The sequence below is a fragment of the Sminthopsis crassicaudata genome, chromosome 1 (genome assembly GCF_048593235.1).
Source record: "Sminthopsis crassicaudata isolate SCR6 chromosome 1, ASM4859323v1, whole genome shotgun sequence".
In the NCBI taxonomy this organism is placed as follows: domain Eukaryota; kingdom Metazoa; phylum Chordata; class Mammalia; order Dasyuromorphia; family Dasyuridae; genus Sminthopsis; species Sminthopsis crassicaudata.
The window spans coordinates 158,505,036-158,522,914 of NC_133617.1; the positions used below are offsets into that span (position 1 = coordinate 158,505,036).

The 17,879-nt window shown below is 34.7% G+C and overlaps 1 protein-coding gene across 5 annotated transcripts in view; it reads right to left on the reverse strand.

The window, feature by feature from the left end:
- The window catches only part of WWP1 (WW domain containing E3 ubiquitin protein ligase 1), a 155,285-nt gene that overhangs the window by 90,174 nt on the left and 47,232 nt on the right, over nt 1–17,879 (reverse strand). For 4 of the 5 annotated variants that reach the window (XM_074270174.1, XM_074270193.1, XM_074270159.1 and 1 more), the window contains one exon: nt 3,500–3,550. The exons of the other annotated variant lie outside the window; for it this stretch is intronic. The gene's annotated coding sequence lies outside the window, so the exon portion shown is untranslated. The remainder of the gene's footprint in view (nt 1–3,499; nt 3,551–17,879) is intronic. 5 annotated transcript variants of the gene reach the window in all.

A 17,879-nucleotide genomic window follows, 5' to 3' on the forward strand; every position in this document is an offset into this window, starting at 1 on the left:
CACCATGAACTGCCCAGCATCAAAGAGATCCAGTCTCTAGGAAAATAGTGACTATAGTGGGAAGGGAGAAAGAAAGTTAGCAATAAAAGAACATAAAAGATTAAAATGATCAACAATTTCTGGAAAAAGAGAACTCAAATTAAACATAAGCAGATCAATCAACAGAGAAAATATTAACTGTAGAAGAAAATATGCCTTTCAGATGTAGTAAACAAGCTCATAAATCTATGAATAAACACTGCAAAATAAAGGAAAATATCCACTACATGATGAGATAGGATTCTGTAGTCCCCTGTGGAATCAAAGAAAATATGGAACTACAACACTTTCTTTCAGAGTGGTTTAAAAGAGAAATGAGAATTTTAAGAGGCTAATTTATGGTCTACACAGTAAAAATAACTGACAGAATAGAAAAAATTATCTACAATGGCAGCTAGGTGGTACAGTGAATAGACTACTACATCTAGAATCAAGAACTCATCTTTCTAAGCTCAAATCCTACCTTAGACACTTATTAACTATAAGTCTGGACAAATCCTTTAATCCTATCTATCTCATCAAATTAACTGGAGAAGGAAACAAGAAACCACTACAGTATTTTTTCCAAGAAAACCCCAAATGAGGTCATGAAGAGTTGGACATGACTGAAAAATAACTAAATGGAAAGCCTCATCCAAAAAGCAAAAAAGAGAATATATTGGGAATTCATGAATACAGAAATAAAGAATAATCTAGAAGATGGGAAGCAAAAAACAGTAACATTCAAAGAAAGTACATCTATCCAAGCAAAACATATTGCTCTGAAAGACAAATAAAAGGATTAGAGATCTCCTAAGAGAAAATGTCAGAACACTTGGATAGAACACCAGCCCTGAAGTCAGGAGGACCCGAGTTCAAATCAGGTCTCAGACATTTAACACTTCCTAGCTGTGTGACCCTGGACAAGTCACTTAACCCCAATTGCCTCAACAAAAAAACGAACAAAAAAACCCCAGAACACCATAATGCAAAATAATAATAATAATAATAATTTTTTAAAACTGCCTAGAACTTCTAAAGACAGAAAATAAAATGCCTATTTAAAGAACCATAGATTGCCTCCAGAAAAATGCAAAATGCTGCAAAATCCCAGATACACAGTGGTTAAATTTGACAATTCAATTCAAAAACAACAAATTCTAGAAGTAACCAGGAGAAAGATCTTCAAATACAAAGGAAAATCCATTAGAATAAAACTATCATGGACTATAACATAAGATTAGGAAACATAGGATAAAGAGCAATGAAATTCAGGATACAGCCCAAAATTACCTATCCTATAAAACTAAATTTGACCAAAAAAATTTTTTTTCTGAAAAGAAAAAGAGACATGAAAAAATAATTTGCTTCTTCAACACCCCAAATAACAAAAATGGAAGTGGAGTGAATATATGCAACCATCTACAGAATGCTATCTAAAGACAGCAAAAGAGTGATAAAAGAGACCAGTAAGAGTTTTCTTTTTAAATGTAAAGAAGGCCTGAAGACTAGAAATCACACAGAAGAGAGATGGGTCTAAGGAAATATGGACAGAACTGTTTGGGTGCTAATAAGGAATTGCACTAATTCATACACAATGCTCCTATGTGTAAAAAGCAATCTTCTATGAAGGTAACCGAGGATGTTTCACTGGTTGTGATCTGGGAGATTAGGTGCTTGAAAAGACCACTCACCTTACCAAGGAGGAGAAGTGGAATTTTGGGGGGCAATTGATATCCAGTGGAATACAAGGTCATAGATCTTGGAAGGAAATTTTTGAGGCAATTAATTAAAGAAGATAACAAGTTAGAGAGTAGAGATCGAAGATCAGCTGCATAATCAGACTGGGGCCAGGCAGAAGTTAGTCCTCCCATGGAACAATATCCTCTCTGTCACACATAAGGAATGGCAATGTTCTAGGACGAGGGCACAATAGAAAACAGGAATTAAAGTGGGAAGCTTTCCACACTAGTGGCAGAAATTGGTTTGAGCTCAGAATGAATACCTCATAAGTTCTGACTTTATGAGAAATAAATACAAAGAATAGAAAGGGACTAGTCGTGAAAATAATGGAATGTTATAGTTCACTCATGTCCAACTCTTCATGATACCATTTGGAATTTTCTTGGTAGAGACATTGGAGTGGGTTGCCATTTCCTTCTCCAGCTCATTTTACAGAAAAGGGAATTGAGGCAAACAGGGTTAAGTGGTTTATCTGTGATCACCCACCTAGTCTAAGTTTGAACTCAGAAAGATAAATCTTCCTGACTCCAGGCCTGGCACTCTAACCACTGTGTCACCTGACTGACCCTAGACAAATGATGAAAAATACAAAATTTAAAAAATTAATGACCAGGACAAGCTGAAGGGGGAAAAGGTCACCTTTAAAAAGATTAGCTAAAGTAACTTAAAAGATATGTAGTTACAACAGAGGGAGAAAATAATTAAAAACAAACAAACAGTATTAGAGACAAATAAAAGAAAATCTAAGCATATATCGATAAATGGTAATGAATTATACAATACAACAAAACAAAAAGATTGATAGAGCTGTTAAGAAAACTACAATCTGTTGCTTATGAGAAACACATTTAAAAACAAAAACATACAAAAAAATAAAACTGAGGGAATAAAAGAAAAAAATTTTACCACATCAGGTAAACTTAAAAAAGGAGTTGCAATCATGACCTCTGATAAAGTGAAAGCAAACATTAAAAAAAAAAAAAGAGAGAGATAAACTACATTGTAATAAAAAGCAAACAATAAATTAATACCAGTAATAAATGTTATACTTCCAATAGCCTAGCACCCAAATTAAAAAAAAACAACAGGGAAGTAACTCAATAGTGACATGAGATTGTTATACCCTTCTTTTAAAGCAGCAAAGTAGATAGAATACTGGGCCTTAAATCAGAAAGGTTCATCTTTCCAAGTTCTAATTTGGTCTCAGTCTCAAACTAACTGTGTGAGCCTGGGCAAGTCACTTAACCCTTTTTGCCTCAGTAAATGAGCTGGAGAAGGAAATAGCAAACCACTTCAGTATCTTTGCCAAGAAAATCCCAAAAGGGGTCATAAAAAATTGTACATAACTGAAGCTACTGATAAACAACAGAAAGATAAAAGGAAAAATATAGAACTAAACAAATTGTAGGAGAATTTAGAGTTAAAAGACTTAGGGTATTTTCTAAATGGAACAGCAAAAGAAGATACATTTTTATCAGCACCACATGAAACTTTTATAAAAAACTGACCATGAATTAGAGCACTTATTGAAAATAAATGTAAAAAAGCAAAAATAGTTAACATAATTCTTTACAAACCATAACAATAAAGTCATTGATTCAAGGATAACAAAAAGAAAAAATTTTGACACAACTCCAAACAGAAACTTAACAATTAAATCCTAAATAATGAGGTGAAAGGAAAATAATAGAAACATTTATTATGTGAAACAAAAAATTAGAATGATGAAATAACATACCAAAATGTCTGGGGTGCTGCTAAAGTAGTCCTCAAGGGAGAAATCATATCCCTACAAACATACATTAACAAAATGGAAAATGAGAATTAATGAAAAATGCATTTTTAAAAATTAGAAGACCAACAAATAATAAAAACTAAAGCACAAAAGTAGAGATGTTAAAAATTAGAAAAAAAGATTAGAAAAAATTCTATCAAAATGACAAATAAAACAAAAAGCTAGTTCTTTAAAGACTAATGAAATCAAAAACCTTTAGTTAAACATAGAAGAGTAGACAACCAAATAACTAAAATGGCAAACTAACAACTTAGCAAGGTGAAATCCTAACAAAACCAGAAGAAATAAAACATATTATGTTGCACACAAAAAATAAAGGATTCGTATGTAGAATTGTAAAGTAAAGGGAAAAAAACATCCTGTCCTAATAGATTAAAAAAAATATCAAAAATTGAAAGAATAATTAGTACCTGTGATTCATAAATTAATCTCAAAAACTGAGAAAAAGCTCCACATTATTTTTTTAATACAACATATTGGCCCAATACTTAAACCAGAGAAGAATAAAACAAAGAAAAAAGTATAGGCCACTATCAATGACTCAAAAATTTTAAACAAAATACTATTAAGTAGACTACAGCAATTTTTCTAATAAATCATTAATTTTGAACAAGATTTACTTTAAGGAAGAAAGGATGGTTCCATATTAGGAAAACAATTAACATAATCCTATTAAAAATCAAAACTCCCCAAACCACAGGATTATCTCAATACAGAAAAAGTCCTTAGCAAAATACAACATTCATTTGTGCTACAAACAAAAACAAAAACCTGTGCAAAGTATAGAAATTAAGGAACCTTCTTAAAATATCATTTAAAAAATCTATTTAAAACCAAAAACAGGCATCATGTGCAATAAGGATGTACTAGAATCTTTTCAAATAAATTTAGAATAAAACAAGGACGGCTACTTACCCTACTATTATTTTTATATTGTTTTGCACTAGGATAAAAGATAAAAATTAAAGGCATAAAGACAGGAAAAGAGGAAATAAAACTATATCTGTTGATAGTTACTTGGAAAATCCTAGTGAATCAACAAAGATGCTAATAGTAAGACAATAAAAAATATCACCATAATTGCAGGCTACAAAATAAATTATCACAAATCAACAGGATTTCTAAATAGTGATAGCAAAACACAAAGTAAAAATGGAATGGGAAATCCCACTGCAAACAATTACGAAATACAGAAAATATCTGGGTATCAATCAACCAAAGCACTCAAAAAATTTGTACAGATTCAATTACAAATGCTCCTTATAGAAATAATGAACTTAAACAATGAACTTAAACTTAAACATTTAGTACTCAAAGATAGGCTGTGCCAAATAATAAAAATGCCTATATTACCAAAGATAATTTATTGTTCTAATGTTGTAGTAATTACCAATGGTATATTTTTAAAATCTGATAAAAATATCAAAAAGCATTTAGAAAAAGCAAAAGCTCTAAAACATTAGATGAAATGATGAAAAAAAGTAAGGATGAAAAGGGTAAAAATGGTATGGTGATTTCTTTTGATATGTATGTAAATTGGATTTAAGTGAGGCAGAATTGCATGAAGTCAGTCTCACACTCTTTTTCAGAGTCACCAATGTCCAGTAGCAAGACAGATCAAGAAGACTGGTCATGACTCAAGATGCAGTGGATGATATGGGCATCTTTGATGTCTGACCAAGATCTAAGTGTTCTACAACATCTGCTTCACCTGTCTTCATGGCTATTGGAACAAATTGTTCTAATCTACCCATTCCATCAGGGTAAGTCCTTTACATGCCTGTAAAACCTGGACAGTATACAAGCATCATATGCCAGGAAAACGAATTGCTTCCATTTGAAATTTTATCGGGATAGCTAGGTGGCGCAGTGGATAGAGCACCAGCCCTGAATTCAGGAGGATCTGAGTTCAAATCTGATCTCAGACACTTAACACTTCCTAGCTATGTGACCCTGGGCAAGTCACTTAACCCCAGCCTCAGGAAAAAAAAAAATTTTTTCTCAGGAAGATTCTCAAGATCACCTGACAAGATAAGATACCAGATACTAAAGTTTTTCTTCAAACTAAACTGCCAAGCATTCCATCTCTACTGCTGAGAGAGTTGGGCTAGCCACATTGTTCAAATGACAAACATAACACTTTTCAGAAAGACTATTTTATGGAGAAATCACACAGGCAAGCACTCACAAAATGGCCAGAAAAAGTAATACAAGGACACTTCTCAAGATCTCTCAAGAACATTAGAATTGATTGTATGACACTGGTACAGGAACACCCAGCATAACATGCCCTCACTAGAGAAGATGCTGTGCTCTATGAGCAAAGCAGAACTGAATTAGTTCAGAAGAAAGGCAAGATGGGCAAAGTTAAGAATCCACCCCAGATATTCATAAGGACTATTTGTGTCCAACCTGTGGCAGAGCATTCCGAATTTATAATTAGTCTGATCAGCCACAGTTAAGACACACTGTAACTCAACTCTAATACAGTGCTGTGACCTTGGTGTCTTCAAGAATGAAGGACAATCAATATATTATAAATACATAGGTAACTTTAATATTAAAGAACATACTATTTTTAAAATGAGAAGAAAAGTTATATATACTCATCTCACAACTATAGGTAGGAGATATATTCCTAACTAAGCAAGATAGATGAAATTGCAAATGATTAAACAAATAAGTGATTACCAAAATTGGAAAGCTTCTGCAAAAAAATCAAACTATGATAAGGAGGAAAATTTTGCATCAAGTTTCTCTGATAAAAATTTGGTATTCAAGTTATATAAACAATTCAAATATATATATAAGAATAAATCCCCAAAAGACACAAACAGCTCTCAAAAGAATAGCAAAATATTTATAACTACCATGAACGAATGCTCTCTCTCTATATATATATAATACTAAGAGAAATGGAACTCAAAACAAACCCGAGGTTTTATCTCACATCCTGAAGATTAGCAAAACATGACAAAAATGGCAAATGGCAATTATTAATGGCAATTAATTAAGGTTTGAGAATGTTAGGCACACTAATACAGTGGGTTAGCCATGAAATAATGCAATCTTTTTGGAAAACAATTTGGAATTATCTCAATAAAATGACAAAACTTTCCATAGTCCTTTAAACAAAAGTCCAACACAGGACTTATACACCAAGGAAATTGTTGGTAAGAATAAAGTTCCCACATACAGCAGAATATTTATAATAGCATTTTATGTGATAACAAGGAATTGTTAAGAAGTAGAAGCCCATCGATTGAGGAATGGCTAAACAAATTATGGTACATGATATAATGGAACATTATTGTAATATAAAAGGTGATATATGTGAATACAAGGAAGTATGGAAAAATTACATAAATCCATACAAAGTGAAATAATTATCAGTTTTCAATGCATTCATCAGTGCTGATTTTCCCCCTCTTTTTGTCGTCTTTAAAAAATTCTATGCAATGGCTCCACTTGAACTCAGGTCTTCCTAATTCCTTGTCCAGCACTTAAGTCTACTGCATGATGAATAAAACAATCACTGCCTAAAAGCTTATACTGTAAAGAGATAGCAAGTTTATTTAAAAATAAAAACAGCATAACATGAACAAATCAGTTAAATCTCAAGGTAATTTATAAGGAGGAAGGCTACTAGCAGTTGGGAGGATCAAGAAAGTTTCCATATAGAAGATGATGTCTGAGCTGTATCCAAAAGAAGAAACATCAGGAAGCAAACAAAAGGAGGGAGTATATTTCAAGCATGGGAGATGGACAATTAGGTTGGATCATTGAGGAGGAAGGGGAAAAAGGGAGAATGGTATTTAATGAAATATAAAGACAGACTGAGCTTCAAAGGCTTATTAGAAGTGGTTTTTGTTTTTGTTTATTTTAACCATAAGTGTAACAGGAAACTACTGAAATCTTTAGTCTGGAAGTTCCATGGTCAGATTTGTGCTTAAGGAAAATTAATGCAACTGTGTATAGGATTGTATTAAAGTTAAAAAAGACTTTAAAGTTGGTAGACCAGTCTCAGATCTGTATAGAAGGAATTTGTGGCCAGAGAATATTATGAAATGCAAAATGAATAATTTTGATTAAATTAAATTAAAATAAAATGGTTTTCTAGAAAAAATAACAACAAACTTCATATGAAAGAACAAAAGGTTGAGAATTTCAAGGGAAGTAATGAAAAAAAAAAATCAAATGAAGGTGGCCTAGCTGTACCTGATCTAGAACTTTATTATAAAGCAGCAGTCACCAAAACCATTTGGTATTGGCTAAGAAATAGACTAGTTGATCAGTGGAATAGGTTAGGTTCACAGAACAAGATAGTGAGTAAAAATAGCAATCTAGTATTTGACAAACCCAAAGATCCCAACTTTTGGGATAAGAATTCATTATTTGACAAAAACTGCTGGGAAAACTGGAAATTAGTATGGCACAAACTAGGCATGGACCCACACTTAACACCACATACTAAGATAAAAATAAAAATGATCCATGATTTAGGCATAAAGAAGACATCATAAATAAATTAGAGTAACATAGAATAGTTTACCTCTTAGACTTGTGGAGGAGGAAGGAATTTGTGAACAAAGGAGAACTAGAGATCATTACTGATCACAAAATAGAAAATTTTGATTACATCAAATTAAGAAGCTTTTGTACAAACAAAACTAATGCAAGATTAGAAGGGAAGTAACAAATTGAGAAAATATTTTTACAGTTAAAGGTTCTGATAAAGGTCTCATCTCGAAAATATACAGAGAACTGACTGTAATTTATAAGAAATCAAGCCATTCTCCAATTGATAAATGGTCAAAGGATATGAACTGACAATTTTCACTTGATGAAATTGAAACTATTTTCACTCATATGAAAGAATGTTCCAAATCACTACTGATCAGAGAAATGCAAATTAAGACAACTCTGAGATACTACTACACACCTGTCAGATTGGCTAAGATGACAGGAACAAATAATGATGAATGTTGGAGGAGATGTGGGAAAACTGGGACACTGATGCATTGTTGGTGGAGTTGTGAAAGAATCCAACCAGTCTGGAGAGCAATCTGGAATTATGCCCAAAAAGTTATCAAACTGTGCATACCCTTTGATCCAGCAGTGCTACTACAAGGAAATACTAAAGAAGGGAAAGGGATCTGTATGTGCAAGAATGTTTGTTGCAGCCCTCTTTGTGGTGGCCAGAAACTGGAAAATGAATGGATACCCATCAATTGGAGAATGATTGGGTAAATTGTGATATATGAATGTTATGGAATATTATTGTTCTGTAAGAAATGACGAACAAGATGAATACAGAGAGGCTTGGAGAGACTTACATCAACTGATGCTGAGTGAAATGAGAAGAACTAGGAGATCATTATACACTTCAACAACAATACTGTATGAGGATGTGTTCTGATGGAAATGGATATCTTTAACATAGAGAAGAGCTAATCCAATTCCAATTGATCAATGATAGAACCAGCTACACCCAGAGAAGAAACACTGGGAAATGAGTGTAAACTGTTAGCATTTTCTGTTTTTCTTCCCAGGTTATTTTTACCTTCCGAATCCAATTCTTCCTTTGCAACAACAACAACAAAATTCGGTTCTGCATATATATATTGTACCTAGGATATACTATAACATATTTAATATGTATGGAAATGCCTGCCATCTAGGGAAGGGGGTGGAGGGAAGGAGGAGAAAATTCAGAACAGAAGGGAGTACAAGGGATAATGTAAAAAAATTACCTATGTATATGTACTGTCAAAAAATGTTATAAGTATAAAATTAATTTTAAAAAAATTAAAGTCTATACAGTAAATAGCAAAAAAAAAAAAATATGGTTTTGCTGGGACACTGATATATTTGTTGGTGGAATTGTGAGCACATCCACCATTCTGGAACTATGCTCAAACTGTACATACACTTTGATCCAGCAGTGTTACTACTGGGCTTATATTCCAATATAAGATCTTAAAGAGATCTTAAAGAAAGGAAAGGGACCTGTTATGTGCAAGAATGTTTGTGGCAGCCCCTTTTGTAGTGGCCAGAAACTGGAAACCAAGTGGATGGATGCCCATCAATTGGAGAATGGCTGAATAAATTGTGGTATATTAATATTATGGAACATTATTGTTCTGTAAGAAATGACCAGCAGGATGATTTCAGAAAGGCCTGGAGAGACTTACATGAACTGAGTGAAATGAGCAGGACCACGAGATCATTATATACTTCAACAACAATACTATATGATGATCAATTCTGATGGATGTGGCCCTCTTCAACAATGAGATGAACCAGATTAGTTCCAATAGAGCAGTAGTGAACTGAACCAGCTACACTCAGCAAAAGAACTCTAGAAGACTATGAATCACTACATAGAATTCCCAATCCCTCTATTTTTGTCCACCTGCATTTTTTATTTCCTTCACAGGCTAACTGTACACTATTTCAAAAATCCAATTCTTTTTGTACAGCGAAATAACTGTTTGGACATGTATACATATATTGTATTTAACATATACTTTAACATATTTAACATGTATTGGTCAACCTGCTATCTGGGGGAAGGGTTGGAGGGAAGGAGGGAAAAGTTGAAACAAAAGGTTTTGTAATTGTCAGTGCTGAAAAATTACCCATGCATATATATCTTGTAAATAAAACGCTATAATAAAAAAAGGAAAATAAATTAATTTTAAAAGATTTGTACAAACAAAACCAATTCAGTCACAATTAGAAAGGTAGCAGAAAACTGGGGGGGGGGGAAACTTATAACAAAGGATTCTGATAAAGGTCTCATTTCTAAAATATATAGAGAATTGTTTAAAATTTGTAAAAATAAAAACCATTCTCTGATAAATAGTCGAAGGATATTAATAGTTTTCAGATGAAAAAATTAAAGCCATTTCTCATCATATGAAAAAACGTTCTAAATCATTACTGATTAAAGAAATGCAAATTAAGACAACTTTGAGGTACCACTATATACTTCTCAGATTGGCTAAGATGACAGGAAAAAGATAAATGTTGGAGGGTATGTGGGAAAACTAGGACACTAATACATTATTGGTGGAACTGTGAACTCAAACAACCATTCTGGAGAGCAATTTGGAACTATGCCCAAAAGGCTACCAAACTGTACATACTCTTTGACCCAGCAATGTCTCTACTGGATAGGTATTCCAAAGGGATCATAAAAAGGGAAAAGGGAAAAAGACTCACATGTGCAAAAATGTTTGTAATGACAAAGAAATGGAAAATGAGTGTCCATCAATTAGGGGATGGCTTAATAAGTTATGATATATAAAAGCTGGAATATTATTTTTCTATAAGAAATTATTAGCAAGATGATTTCAGAAAAGCCTGGACAAACTTACATGAACTGATATTAAATGAAATGAGTAGAACCAAGAGAACACTGTGCACAGCAATAATAAGATTATGTGATGATTAACTGTGATGGACATGGCTCTATTCAACAATGAGGTTCCTACAGACTTATGATGGAGAGAACCATCTGCATCCAGAAAGAGGACTGTGAGGATTGAAGTTGGATCACAACATATTATTTTCACCTTTTTTGTTGTTGTTTGCTTGATTTTTTTCCTTTTTGATCTGAATTTTTTTATGCAGTAAGATAAATGTAGAAGAATTGCATATGATTAATCTATATTGGATTACTGGGGAGTCAAAGAAGGAGAGGGAAGAAGAAAATTTTGGAACACAAGATTTTGCAAGGGTGAATGTTGAAAACTATCTTTACATGTATTTTCAAAATAAAAAGCTACTATTTAAAAAAATAAATAAAGTTGGTGGACCAATCTTAGTCTTATCTGTAGTAATCTACACAAAAGGTAACAAAGGCCTGAATAAGAAGGGGTTCTTTAAAAAGACCAAAATGAGATCACTATGTTAATCAAGTTACAAAATGTTGAACTGTGGCTGATCAGATCAATATGAACTAGGAATGCTCTACTACAGGTTAGGCACAAATAGTCCATGCGAATATTTTGGGCAGATTCTCTAAACATATGCATCTCATGTTTCTTTTGAACTACTTCAATTCTGCTTTGTTCAAAAAGTGCAGCAACTTCTCTGATGAGGGCATACCATGCCGGGTGGTCCAATATAAGTGCTTCTTTTGTCATATGATCAATTTCAAAGTTTACTTCATAGAGACATTGAGAGTGTCAATATCACTTTTTCTGACCATCGGGTGAATGCTTGTCCTGTGTGAGTTTTCCAAAAAATATTTTGGCAAATATACATTTAGCATTCAAACAATGTGGCCAGCCCAAAAGAGAAAAAAAAGAAGAAAAAAAAAAAAAAAAAAAAAACCTCCTCTGCAGTAGAACTGGGATGTTTGACAGTTTAGTTCAGGAAAGAACAGTATCTAGAATCTTGCCCTGCGAAGTAATCTTCAGAATCTTCCTAAGACAATTCAAATGGCATAGTGCTGGTATACTGAACACATTTTAGAATCATTCAACAATGAGGTCAGCATAATGGCTCTGTAAACTTTCAGTTTGGTAGTCAATCTAATACCTCTTTTCTCTCACATTTTCCTTTGGAGCCTCCCAAACACTGAGCTAGCTCTGGCAAGGCATGAATCAACTTCATTATCAATACATGCATCCCAGGAAAGTATACTGCCAAAACTTTTGTGAAACTTTAATACAACATTCATAACTTTTCCATTTGCTCTAACTGATAGTTCCACATATGGATGAGGTGAGGTGATGCTGACTGATAAAGAACCTGTGTTTTCTTGGTGGTGTTAGGCCAAAATTAGCACTTGCAGAAAAGAACCGCTCCATATTCTGTAGCGAGCTATTGTCTCCAGAGGCTGCCGGATCACTCTCTGGGAAGAGATCTGCTGTGTCTACTCAAATCTCTCCGACAGATTCTTCTTCCTGTAACGAACCGTTGTCTCCAGGCAGTTGCTGTTAACTCTTGTCCAAAGAAGTGACTTCCCTTCCTGCAGAGAGCCCCGTCAGGCCTGATGTAATGCAGAGAGTCTTCCTCTTTCTCTGAGAGTCCTCTCTTTTATTCTCCCAGAGAATGGGCGTGGCATAATGCAAGGGCTTCTGGGAAGAACCACCCCAGCCAATGAGCTTGCCCCCTCTATCAAGTCAACCTGAGTTCTCACCTTGTAATTGTCCAGAAAACCTGAATTCTCACCTTGTCACTGTCCAGACAACCTCAGTTCTCACTTAGTAATCCTAACATCTCCCCCTTTCTTTTGATTTAGAACATAGGACAGTCATGACCTTGAAACATAAATCCATCAATATGGGAAGTATTACAGATAATTACATAAATTACATAAGCACATAGTAACATAGTAACATAACACATGCTAGAAGTATATAACATAATCATAATCATAAATTGAAAATTTATAAATGTCCATAAGTCCATTGTCCATTAGTCTCATCTTGTGTGAGGAAGTCCAATGATTCCTGCTGGTTTTAAAGTTCTTTAACAGTCTTCTTATTATCCATGCTCTTTCAGTGTCAGATGTTTCTTAGATCTTCTCCTTTATTTTGAGGTCTTTCTCTTTTTCTGTCTCTCTCTGATGGACAAGGCGAATATGACTCGTTGGCACCCATCTGATTCCTTCTCCTGCTGAAGAAATACAAGCAAACCCTCTCTCCCAGGCAGTTAACCTATCTAATTACATTCTATTTACCACTTTCTAAATCTCTTCTCATCATCTGGCAATTACATTGGAATTGTTTGCACTGGACACAGCCCTGTTGGTTTAAAAGGCCTGTATTCTCCCCAAGTGTAATCCATTTTTGCAATCTGATTGCCTTTTGGCTCACTTATCAGGTAATCCCTTTCTACCATGTGATTACTTTTCTGCTGGTTGATCAAATCAGAGTCCTGACCTTCTAAAGGCTCTTTAGGTGTAACATCAGCTGCCCTCATGCTCCAAGCCTTTTTTGCCTGGGGCCCTGGATCTGGGCCCCTCATCCTATTTCCCTGAATTAGTTTACACTCTGATGCCCAATGGAGTCCTCTGTTGCATTTTGGACATGGGGTTTTAGGTCTTCTCTCACCCTGTCTTCTCACTGTATCTCCATACCTACACTGAGCTCTTAGATGTCCAATTTTTCCACATTGAAAACATCGCCGAGTTTCTCTAGAAGTCCCTTGCCAGGAGGGACCCTGTTTTTCCACGTTCATCATTGTCCGAGTATAAAAAGCATTTGTTCCCACTGTAGCACAACGTCTTATGATCTCCTCTAAAGGAGCATCTTTGTCTAATCCCCATATAATTCTTTTGCAATTCTCATTGGCATTTTCCTTAGCCAGATGTCTGGTCATTATTTCTGTAGCTGAATTTTCTCCAATAGTTCTTTTGACAGCAGTTTGCAAACGTCCCACAAAATCTGCAAAAGGTTCATTGGGACCTTGCTGTATTTTAGTGAAAGCCTCTCCACGATCTTTCTGTCCAGGAAGGACACCCCAAGCTTTTATTGCAGCCTTAGCAATTTGTTCATATATTGTCATGGTATAATTAATCTGTTCCGAATTCTCTCCATACTGACCTTCACCAGCTAAGTGCTCAAAAGTGAATTGTGTGTTAACTCCTATTTCCAAATTGCATCTGACTTGAATTTTACATAATTCATGAAATTCCGCAAGCCATAATAAATTTTCTCCAGGTTCCAGACATGTCCTTGCTATGGATTTCCAATCATTCGGGGTTAGGACTTCATAAGACAAACCATCTAGTAACATTTTGACATAAGCTGATGTAGCCCCATAAAGGGTACAACCTTTTTTCAAATCCTTAATTTTATTCAAATCTAAAGGTGCATATCTTCTCCTTTTTTTACCTACAGAGTCAGTATTTTCAATCACAGGATATGCATGTATAAAATCACTTATATCCTGTCCTTCTCTCTTAGCTTTAACCAATGCTTTTTCTAATCTTGTCATATGCTTAGACTGCTTCACAGACAATTCTGTTTGTGTTTCTGCCTCTTCCTCTCCTCCTTCTTGCTCCACCCCTGAAGGGTTAATTGAAGGAGGAGATGGGAGGTGCTCCTGTTGCTGTTGCTCAGAATTGTACTTAACTTCATTGTTATCTGATTCATCCTTTTCACCTAGTTTAGTTGACACTTCCCCATTTTGCTCCTTCATCTCTTCCTTTAGAATAACATTGTTTAAAGCCAATTGGATTACATTGTATATATGAATTGTATCTTTGGAAATTGAGTTTGGCCTGGAATTGTAGTGTTCACCTAATTGCTTTCCTACTAATTCCCATTCATCTGGATCCAATTCTTCTTCCAGAGAAAAAGAAGGACATATAACCTTCACAGTTCTTAAAAGTTCAGTAATCTCCTCTAAAATTATAATCAATCCTTGGCTTTTCATAACCTTGATGATGCTCTCTAAACATTTTCCTTGAACAGAAGGTGTTTGCCCCATTTCAGCTATAAGAGATTCCTGGTTTAGTCCTTAACAAGTTCCTTATTTATCTATTAGCACACTCACTTAATCTTTAACAAAGTTTCCTCGTTACTCACGGTTCTGGGTCAGAGAGACTGAGATCTGGATGGGAGGCTTTTCCACTGAAATCAGGACCGTGTCTGTCCCTGTTCGGGCGCCAAATTGCGAAGGTCTGGTCTAGCTCCTTTTGTCAGGATAAGCAAAAGTCCTTGCCCCACGTGTGGACGCCAAATGTAGTGAGCTGTTGTCTCCAGAGGCTGCCGGATCACTCTCTGGGAAGAGATCTGCTGTGTCTACTCAAATCTCTCCGACAGATTCTTCTTCCTGTAACGAACCGTTGTCTCCAGGCAGTTGCTGTTAACTCTTGTCCAAAGAAGTGACTTCCCTTCCTGCAGAGAGCCCCGTCAGGCCTGATGTAATGCAGAGAGTCTTCCTCTTTCTCTGAGAGTCCTCTCTTTTATTCTCCCAGAGAATGGGCGTGGCATAATGCAAGGGCTTCTGGGAAGAACCACCCCAACCAATGAGCTTGCCCCCTCTATCAAGTCAACCTGAGTTCTCACCTTGTAATTGTCCAGAAAACCTGAATTCTCACCTTGTCACTGTCCAGACAACCTCAGTTCTCACTTAGTAATCCTAACAATATTCTGTTTCAGAAGCTACATGAAATACACAATCATCTGCAAATGCAAAATCATGCACCAATACTTCTTCCACTTTAGTCTTGGCTTATAGTCTTTTTAAGTTGAAGAATTTACCATCAGTGCAGTAGCTGACCTTGATACCATGCTCATCTTCATTGAAGGTGTTTGACAACATGGCTAAAAACATCATGCTAAAAGCATAAGTGTTAGATGAAAAAATGGAGAGGTCAAATTCGAGAAATATTGTCAAGGTAGTAACAGCAAGATCTGATAATTGCATGGATATGCAAGATGAAGTAAGACTGAGGAAAAAGTCCAGGATAATGCTTGCTGGTATTACTAAAATAAGACATTAGAGCCCTTAGTATTTAACATGGTCTCTGGAATTTAATAATTCCTTAATAAATGCTTGTTGACTATCTCAATTAATGTATTTTCAATTTAGAAATTTTTATATTGCAAAGGTCTATCACTGTTGACTATTTATGGTGGTCATTTTATAAAACCCTTAGCATCTAAGTTAAGTGAGTAGAACTAAGAGGACACTGTACATGGCAACAAAATTATGTGATCATCAATTCTGATGGAAGTAGCTCTTTTCAACAATGAAGTGAATCAAGTTAATTCCAATAGATTTGTGATGAAAAGAGTAATATGCATCCAGAAAGAGGACTGTAGGGATTGAATGTAGATGATAACAAAGTATTTTCACCTTTTTTGCTGATGTTTCCTTGCTTTTTTCTCCTTCTCATTTTTTTTCCCTTTTTGATCTGATTTTTCTTGTGCAGCATGATAAATGTGGAAATTACGTATAGAAGAATTATACATGTCTAACATACATTGGATTACTTCCTGTTGGGGAGGGGAAGGAAGGAGAAAAATTTGGAACACAAGGTTTGCAAGGATGAATTTTATGCATATATTTTGAAAATAAAAAGCTATAATTAAAAAAAAAAACCCACCACCACAAAAAACTTAACCATCAAGTCTAGGTAACCTTCTATTAGTATAATTGCTTTCTACATAAAAGTCATATTTAATTTACATGCTTTCCAAAACTGTAAACTATTATATATGTGACTAAGTGATAAATAGATATAGATATAGATATATCTGAGGAATTGAGGTTAAATGACTTGTCCGAGGGTCACACAGCTAGGAAGTATTCAGTGTCTGAGACCAGCTTTGAACTCAGGTCCTCCTGCCTTCAGGGATGGTGTTCTATCCACTGTGCCACCTAGCTGCCCCTCTAAAAATCATTTTGAACAAAATAAAAACCTATAAGGAAGCAAAGAAAAGATGGACAGCTTTGAACACAATATTTAGATTTACTATAAAGGTTTTCTTGAAAGAAATTACTTTATATTTTAGAATACTCTCTAATGTTCTGCTGTGCATATGTAAATTTTTTTCCTACTTTGTATTTGTCTTAAGTTTTTTTAAAAAACCTGATAAGGTTCAAAAAATTCACTTTTAAATTTTAAAAAATCTGTTACATAATCAGAGTTACAACTGCTAAACTTTACCAATAATAGTAATAGTAAATGAAAAGAAATTTCTTATCTCCTAGTTTTTGACCAACAGATGTGACTATGTGTCTCTTAATCAAGTTCAATGGTTTCCTATTGTGTTTAAAACTTCCATTTAACTTTTAAAGCTATTTATAACCTGGCTCCAACCTATTTTTTTTAGCCTAATTAAGCAGGCCTTCTCCCTGTCTTCATGTATGTCATTCCATTTTGTATTGGCTAGCTACATGACTGGAATGCATTTTCTCTACACATCCCTGAATACCTCTGATATAGTTCAGAGACCATCTTCTACAAGTCTTTCTTACCCTCCCACCTGCTACTCAAGTACTTTAATCAGTCAGCAAACAAGTATTGTCTACTATGTGTCAGGCACCATGCTAAGCACAAAAAGAAGTAGACAGTCCCTACCCTCAAGGGGCTTACAAATCTAATAGGAAGAGATTACAAGGAAATATAACAAACAAGCTAAAAAGGAAATAATAATAGAGGGAAGGCATTGAAATTAATTCAAGTTCAAAAAGGATATAACATACATATGCCCTGGGGGTATAGAAATCTATCTTCCCCTGCAGGAAAATAGGAGGGGAAGGATGGAAGGGTAACCAAAAAAAAAAAAAAAAAAAAAGACATACTGGGGGAGAAAGTGGTCATTACTTAAACACTTTTTAGGAGGGACAG